Below are 7,065 nucleotides of genomic sequence, written 5' to 3' on the forward strand. Positions count from 1 at the left end.
CCAGCCCTGCCTGACCATGCCAGGCCCCTTGGGCCACCCATCCTGATGCCCGTGGCCCAGGACTGTTGGCATCTGTCCTGGCAGTGTCCCTGTCAGGACTGTGGGCACCTGTGCTGGTGCTGCTGCAGCTTGGCTGGCCTGCAGCTGCCCACAGCCATGAGCCCGCTGAGGCCCTGCCCTCAGCCCTGCCTTTGCCAGGCCCTGGCCTGCCGGAGGGATTCCTGCCTCGTCACCTATGGATGGGGCTTGTCACCACCTCTGGCTGTGCCCCACTGCCTCTGGTGGTGCAGTAGGACAGGTCCCATGTGCTGTGCCAGCCATATCCCTCACGGAGCCACTCATTCTTCCTGCGTCACCACAGCCCAGGCTGAGGTGGGACTCCCCGTGGGAAGAAGTGGGAGAGGCCCAGGGGGTCTGCCATGCCACAGGGCCCTCTAAAGGTAGGAAGAGCAAAGATAAGGAAAGCTGGGATTCCTTGAAAAGGAAATCTGCAGTAGTGACAAATTAAGCTGCTTTTTCTTACGGATATTTGTGGATTGAGAGGGATGGAGTCCTGCTGGGAGCTGGCAAAACCAGAGGGTGCTGTTTGTTCAGCACCATGACTCCAAGCCAGGCTCTGGCAGTGTGTGAAGAGGAAAGGGATGCATGCTGTCACCTGGAGAAGCAGTGACAGACATGCCACTTCCTCTCCACCTCTCCCTCCTTCCATGGCACCTGTGGTTTGTGTGGGTCCCTCTGGCTGAGGGGGCAGGAATGGGCCACGGCAATGCTGCAGAGGGACCACTGGCTCCAGCCCAAACCCCTGAGCACTGAGCAAGAGCATTGCTTGGAGTGATAAAGTCAAGAATTACAGCACTGAAATTCACAGGAATAAAACTTGGTATGCTTAATAGGCCCTTCTCTTCCTGCTGCATACAGAGTGGAACCGCTGTGAGAGCTTCTGTTGCTGCTACTGAGGGAGAAGCAGTAATTCATCCTACACTGGAGCCTGCCCATAGCAGCAGTTTCTATGCTCATATCCACTACTGTGAGTGAAACAAGCTGCCCCTGTATGGCAGAAGGGTGCTGTGACTACAGCCAGGTGGACAGAGATGCAGCTAAAAGCATACACTATTAGCTGAAATAATTGAATTTCAGTTTCAAATGCAATGAAGATTTTTCTGTGTGGGTTGTGGTATTGTCTGCTGGCTCAAGTAGAAAACCAGTATTATCTAAGTAGTCTTATCTCCCACTCCCCATCTCACCCCTTTCCTAGGAAGAAGGGCCACAGCCCTAGGAAAAAGGCCACAGCCACAGGGCTGTTTGTACCTGCCATGCTGCTTTGCATGTTTGTGTCAGTGCATTTGCTGAGAGTCACTAACACAAGATGTGAAGGGCAGGACATTGCTGAATGTAATTCGCCTGGTCCAAATGTGAAACATCAGCTTGTGCTCCACGGCTGTTTTATTTATAACCTTGTTCTGTGGGTTATAGAAATGGTATTAAAGCAAGGCCTGAGGGAAATTATGAGCTCAGCTGGTTTAGAATGGTTAAATAATTAATACTCTGCCCTGGTCACTATCACTGCACCTGGGATCCTTTCTCCATCCTGATGCTTTCTTTTGAGGAAAATATTCCCCTGGAGCAGAGGGTACCCAAATTAAGAGATCACTTAACTTGGGGCCTTACAACATCACTGTGAAGGACATATATGGACTAACATAAAAAGTCCCAAATCATGCTAAACACTGATGTTTTCACTTCCTGAGATGAAAGAAACACTGATTAAAACAGAAATAAGATTTCCAGAGGGACAAAGTCCAGCTCATTGTTGTCACTCAGTCTCAGATAAATGCTTCCCCAGGGTGAGGCTCAGAGAGTGACTGGAGAGCTCATTGCTCTTGCAGGACTGACTCAAGCAGAGCACAGCTGACCATGAACAACAGCTGCTCCAGCTTGTGTTGCCAAGCTTTAGGAGGTCTTTTTGTTCCTGGAAGCTTGCAGGTGTCCCAAAGCACAGCTCAGGCCTGGATATAGCTGTGTTATAGGAATTAGTTAATATTCTACTGAAAAAGCTGGATCTTGCAGCACCTTTCTATAAAGGAAGGGTCTGAATTCTCCCTGATTTTGCACTCTGGCCAATGCCATCTGCATGTTGTATTGTTCTTTGGGAATTAAAAGATTGTTAATAAATGCTAAAAATAGTGATACATGGAAGCAGGAGGAGAATATAAACTAACTTTCAAGTTATTGAAAGGGCAGTTATTCAAGTTATTATTCAAGGGCATTGCTAGAACTGCATTACGATTGAATGTACTGAATTATTAGCTGAAGGAAAAACTGATTGGATTCATCTCCTGTCCACTCTTCATTCCCCCCATATTTGGGAGGAGTCTTTGTCAGAGCTCAGGACCCTGTTTTGGCTTTTTGTCACAACCCTCTCTTATCACCTGAGCTGCCTCTTACAGTTTCCACACACCATTCAGGAACCTAGAGAGCTTTCAGGAGCTAGCAGTCCTTGTGCCTTACCATCCTTGAGCCAACTGATACCACCTTTTCAGGTTGATAAAACCTTGGGTTTGCTAGCTTGCTACTTGACCCCTTTCCAGTCTTCCATGTAGCAGCAGGCCTTTAGGTCAGTGAATGTAAATCCTTACATTAATAAATCCTTATTGTTTGCAGAGGATGTAACTCTTTGCTGTTGACTGGGGCTAAAGCATTCCCATTCAGTGTTCCCAGCACACGTGGCAAGTCACACAGCTGCCACCAAATCTGCAGACTGTTCCCTTGCTGCTGAAAATCCGGCTTTGCTCTCCCGGATACAATCCCTTCTGCTAGTGCTCAGCATTATGGATGCTGTTCCCAAGGGACTGATGTAGCACAGGGTGACAAGAGGGTGGGGACTGCCTGCAGAATTTGAGAGTGTTTCCTGATGTGTCAGGGAGACCAGGAGTTCATGGTGTATTTACTTGTACAAACAGAGTTCTCCTCCTTGGAGTAAACCCTTTACATTTTCTTCGCCTCATGTGTCCTGCAGTATCCTACTATTCCTCCAGTAGCACCTGCGCTTTTCCCAGCAAGATTAGCATGAACAGAAAGCTTTCCTTACTCTTTGATGTCCAGCTGTGTTCTCTCTCAGAGATGACAGAAGGCTGAGATGTTTTCTCTTGCAGCAGCCATCCCCTATCTCCATGACCTGGGGTTCAAAGAGATTTTGCAGCCAGTGAGCAGGGCTGAAAATGCCTCACATCTCACATAATTCCCACATCATTCCCACAATGAGTACACACCTGTGAACACACCACCTTGGCCACACACCCAGAAGCGTGGTTACTTCCTGTACCTTATGCTGGAAACACCACACCATGCTCATCCCAAACACACCTGTAACACAAACGTGCACCTTTTCTGCCACACGTCCCACCACAGAGAGGAAATCAATAGCGAAACACAGGATGGGAAAAATGCATGGAGTAATACACAGTCACAGGCTTCAGGTGATGACAGAAAAACTTGCAATTGTAAAAGGAGGGGAAAAAGAACCTGTAGCCCTCAGAAAAGTCTACAGCCACTAAAGTGCCTCTCATCTATGGAGTGCAAAGGATGCCAAGAAAGCATCGTGTCATAAGAAATCTTGAAAAAAAAGGTAGCCTGCTACATACGGCCATTTTCACAGAGGTGAAGAACCTTGAAACGCCCCTCTTTCTCTACCCTTTCCACTGAAGGTGAAGATTAGAGTCTGAAAAAGAAGGATCCTCCTGGCTAGGACTGGATTGTCCTGGGATGAAAAAGAGGGAGGCAGAACTGGTTTATTTTCAGTTTGTGGAGTGCAGATGAAGGTAGTAGCATGGTGGAACAAGATATGGGAGGGGAGTAAGGACAGACGAGTGAGGAGACTGCAGAATATAGATGAACCTGGCAGAATTGCATGGGAGGCCCAGCACTGAAGTAACACATTGGTTGCCAAGGTGATGCCTGAAATGGCCACCTAAAAACAGAGAGTAGACAAGAATAAGGGAATAAAGGTAGGTATTTATTTGAAGGGCCTTCAAGGTACACCCCAGGCAGGCCAAAGACTACTGCCAAGATGGATTCCAGGTCATGAGTTCTTCACACTTTTATAAGTTTGGTTCATTTGCATATCAGGGTTAATTCTCCAATTATAACTTCAGTTCATGTTGTAATTGCCCCAAGTTTGTCTCCCTCTGAGAGGCTTTTAGTATACACATTTAGGGACCTGGTGTCCTTGAGGTGGAAACTTAGAGAGGCTTTGTTATGTCTAATCAGCATGAGAGAACAGTAGTTAACAGGCCACAGGAAACTTCAGAGTTACACACTAGGCAGTACAGGATTTGAAAAATACAGAAGTTAAAACCTGAGGCATCCAAGGCAGAACTGAAAAGGACTTAAACTAATGCCAAAGGTATTGCAGGAAAAACTCCTCCAGATTGGGTGGGTGGTTGCTCCAACAGGCATTCAGGCTGCAGGTACAGGACATCCTAAATGCTTTTGCCTGGTATCACATAGGAAATTTGTGGCAGAGCAAGGGAGGGAACAGTTCACACAGAGATGATCCTTCTTTTTCTTTAGAGAGATTCTGAGCCCAAGAGCAAAATGAGCATATAATTGAAGGAGTGGTATCACAATGCAGATATGCTGGCAATTGAATAAAGTATTTAGGAAAGAAAAAGTAGAAAACAATGGGCAAAACAAGACTTTTAGAATGAGAGCCAAGAAAGGCAGGAGTGAAGCTGCAATGTACTGTGTAAAAATGTATATAAAAATGATGGAGAAGGTGGTAATGCAGATTAGAATCTGAAATAAGTATTGTTCCACTTTCCAGTGGTTGTTCAGATGTAACATTGGAATATTTCAGATTTCACTTGGTGCATTTTTTCCAAGGGGCACACGGCAGGAAATGAGCAGTGACAGGTCTGATCATATTTCATCAGTTTGCATTTCATTACTTCACACTTATATAATAAGTTCTATATGCCAGTCTCAGTTCTTTCAGAAATGATCTGTTCATACTCACAGTGGCCCCATGGGGTAGCTCTTATTGTCTCCAGCCTGCTGCTGGGGAAATGGAGGTGCAGACGTGGACTGGCTTGCCTCAAGGCCATTCAATGAAACAGTCAGAAAAAAAAAAAAAAAGCCTCGTCTCCCTGATCTCTAGAACTTCTAATAACAAATTTCTGCTCTCTACACAGCACAATCTGAAATGTGGATTCTGTACATCCATTTATCTTTCATTAATGAAAGAACCCCCTCATTAGCTCTAGGAACACAGCGTTGTAACGTTTTGATGTTCTGCCATTTGTGGATTGGAAAAGCTCTGATTTCTTTGCCAGAAGCAGCAACAATAAGGTAGTTCCTCCTCTTGACATACTGCCAAGGAAACACTGCTGAATTGTCTTTGAGCAACAGCTCTCTTCAAAGCTCATTGATACATTTATCTGTGCCTTCTTTCTCTGGAACAAAATAGAAATCACAGTGCAGGCCTGGGAAAGAAAAAAACCCAACATTTTCTTCTTGTCATTGGCATTTTGTTGGATTTTTGGCAACTTTAAAGTATTTAGTATCTGGTCTCCTATTTTAGTATGAACATTTCATAAAATTTGCAAATTTTGACTATTCCAGAAGGCAGAATGAAGTGGATATTTGGACCCATTTCTGAGCTCTTGAAAAATCACAAAGCTGCTAAGGCAGGTTCATATTTCAGCATATTCTTTTATTGTAATATTCTCATATTTTTCCAGAAAGCAGAAAACACAAGTAGGACATCTCATTCATTGTAGAATGAGCTGTAATTTGATGTGGTGCACTCACACTTCTCTTGACTCAGCCATTGTAGGTCAGTTGCTCCCACAGCTTGGACATTTTCTCCCCTTTGTGCAGTTGGTTTTGGGTTGTCCAAACTACAAAACTACAAAAATTTCATTTGCAAAGGATTTTTGGTCAGATCTTGCTCCCCAGGGAGGATTTGAACATGCCACCTGGTCTAGCAGCATACTCTTGAACAAGCTAATAAAGAAACAATTCTAAAAGGAAAGTAAGCTGTGCAAAGGAAAGTAAGCTGGGCAATTCAGAGTGAGGTAGCAACAAGAAAAGAACACCACTCAGTGACTTAAAATCTAAGCTTTGCTTGCTAAGGGAGGTGGTATTAGTGGGTGGCTGGCAATTTCTAGCTGTGAAACACACACACACGCACAAATAATCCAACTGAAAACTCCATTTGTGTCTGTCAGTGGTACCAGGGGCAACAAGTCCATACTGAGCAGGGTTTCTGTGGCAAGACTGCCAGGCTGCCATGTGCTGGAGCAGCCAGGGAGCTGCCTCACAGCAACTTCCAGCTAACTTTGATATGGATGTGAACAGGCCAGGATGCTCCAGAAATCTCAGCCTGTCAAAGCCAGTCAGAAGATCCACGACAGAGAACGTGACACCCCTGCTCAAACAAATTTAAGAAAGAGCAACACCCACAAAAAGGAGGCGATACATGAGGAGACACATGGAAGAATTCATTGCTGGGGACATGGTTGGAGATGCACCCTTGGAAGGAGAGGCCCCATGCCAGAGCAGGGACACCTGAGGGACTGTGGCTTGTGGAAAACCCATATCAGAGCAGAGGAAAATGAGCCAAATGCATGGATTGGCAGAGAGAAACCGCTGCATTCCAACCTCAGCCTCCTGCACTGCCCATCACATCCTTGAAGGGACTGGGAGAGACTGAGTGTAATGCATGGCAAAAACAAGGTAAGTTGGGACCCAGAAGGATGGGAGAGGTATTGGACTGATATTGAGTTGGGAGGAAGAGGAAGAAAAAAGGTGTTTACCTAAATATTTGTTTAATTGTTTAGTTTTTCTTTTTTTTCTCAATGCCCGAGTCAGTAATCAAAAATTTGCTCCCTAGGCTATTGATAAGTTAAATTAAATAAAATTCCCCAAGTCAAGACTGCTTTGGCCATGACAAGGGCCCTTACTCCACCTGGTAAAAGTGTCCAAGAGCAGCCTCTTGGCACATCTTGTTCATGTACCATTTCCAGCTCCAGTTTAGCCTTCTGTGTGATGGGGTTCCTGCCCTCA

The sequence above is a fragment of the Aphelocoma coerulescens genome, chromosome 1A (assembly GCF_041296385.1).
Source record: "Aphelocoma coerulescens isolate FSJ_1873_10779 chromosome 1A, UR_Acoe_1.0, whole genome shotgun sequence".
Taxonomy (NCBI): domain Eukaryota; kingdom Metazoa; phylum Chordata; class Aves; order Passeriformes; family Corvidae; genus Aphelocoma; species Aphelocoma coerulescens.